The 1,847-nt window shown below is 37.5% G+C and overlaps 1 pseudogene across 1 annotated transcript; it reads left to right on the top strand.

The window, feature by feature from the left end:
• Positions 1-6: 6 nt before the first annotated feature.
• LOC101592863 lies at positions 7-1,576 on the top strand (annotated as a pseudogene). The gene has a single exon (XR_192751.2). The product of XR_192751.2 is annotated as a protein LSM14 homolog A pseudogene (transcript).
• The last annotated feature ends 271 nt before the right edge of the window (positions 1,577-1,847 follow it).

Here is a 1,847-nt window from a genome sequence, read left to right on the forward strand (position 1 = left end):
GGTGGATCTGCCTTTATGCAGGATACAGGATCTATAAAGACACAGTTATCTCAAGGTCATTCAAGCCCTCAGTTAGACCCTTTCAGAAAAAGTCCAACCATGGAGCAAGCAGTACAGACTGCCTCAGCTCACTTACCTGCTCCAGCACCAGTTGGAGAAGGAGCCCTGTGCCAACCAGGCCTTTGCCATCTACCAGCCAAAAAGCAATAGAGAATCAAGAGCACAGGCGAGCTGAAGTACGTAAAGTTTCAAGGCCAGAAAATGAGCAACCCAGAAATGATAGTAAGAGACAAATAATTCCAGGTGCTCCTTCCACTCCAAGGAGAGGGCGTGGAGGACATCGAGGTGGCTGGGGAAGGTTTGGTATTTGGAGAGATGGTCCGATGAAATTTGAGAAAGACTTTGACTTCGAAAGTGCAAATGCACAATTTAACAAAGAGGAGATTGAGAGAGAATTTCATTGCAAACTTAAATTAAAAGAAGATAAACTTGAGAAACCTGTAAATGGTGAAGATAAGGGAGACTTTGGAGTTGATACCCAAAACAGTGAAGGAAATGCTGATGAAGAAGATCCTCTTGGCCTTAACTGCTACTATGACAAAACTAAATCCTTATTTGACAATATTTCCTGTGATGATAATAGGGAATGGAGACCAACCTGGGCTGAAGAAAGCCAATTAAATGCTGAAACTTTCAGGATTCCACTCCGTCCAAACCATGGTCGTGGAGGGTACAGAGGAGGCAGAGGCGGTCTTGGTTTCCGTGGTGGTCGAGGACGCCGAGAACATGGTAGTGGCAGAGGTGGTACCTTTATTACTCCTCAGGGATTTCGTGGTGGATTCAGAGGAGGTTGTGGTGGAAGAGAGTTTGCAGATTTTGAATATAAGAAAGACAACAAAGTTGTTGCATAGTCTTCAAACAAGTCTTTGAAAATGGGTGAATTTGTAGTTCTTTGTGGTCCTGAAAATTGGTTTCAGTCTTTGTGAAGAATGAAGAAGTGAATTTGCTGTGTATTTGTCACCAGCACTGGGTTTTACTTTTCCAACTAATTTCAAAGATACAACATAATTACTTTTGGGGGGAGGAAGGCTCATCTTTAGAAATGAGCATTAAATATATTTGGAATAGCAGAAGGTTAAGTAATTTCTTATGTATAGCTAAACTAAAGCAGTACTTAAGTGGGACTTACAAGTATTTTTTCATCACTGAGAGGATTTTTCTTATCACTAAATTGCATTTGGCAGTGATTGCAAGATAGGGCCATGATACTGTGTTCTGAGCCACAGAAAGGGGTGTGTGTGTGTGTGTGTGTGTGTGTGTGTGTATTTTTTTTTTTTTTGGAAATCCTATAATATGAGGTAGCTTATTTCATCAATTAATTAGGGTGCTGGATGGTAGAGAATTTTGTCAGTCAACTATGTACATACAGTAAATACTGTTTCTTAGGTAAAGGTAACTTTTTTATATAGTTGTGAAATTTCATTATATTCCATTGCCAAAGAAACATTAAGAACTTTGTATAGCTGTATAAAAAGCAACTAATTTTTAAAGAATAAATATTTTAAAGTCAGCAAAATATATATATATATATAATATCACTTAATTTTTTAAATGTACCTTTAGTTTAATTGCTTTCTGTGTCTTAATGTTTCTGTGATTTCCCTTGCATGCTCTCTGTATCTTTTTATTTTTTTTTTTTAAAGTTTTATTGATAAACAGATAGCAATGAGACAGTTTCAAATCAAATCAGAAGTACAGTTTCAACAAATAATACACTGCATATATTCTTCTTAGTGGTTAATTGCTGTACAAGAAGTGGACTTGTGATCCTATTTACAAACACCATT

Source organism: Octodon degus, unplaced genomic scaffold (assembly GCF_000260255.1).
Source record: "Octodon degus isolate 3935 unplaced genomic scaffold, OctDeg1.0 scaffold00134, whole genome shotgun sequence".
NCBI lineage: Eukaryota > Metazoa > Chordata > Mammalia > Rodentia > Octodontidae > Octodon > Octodon degus.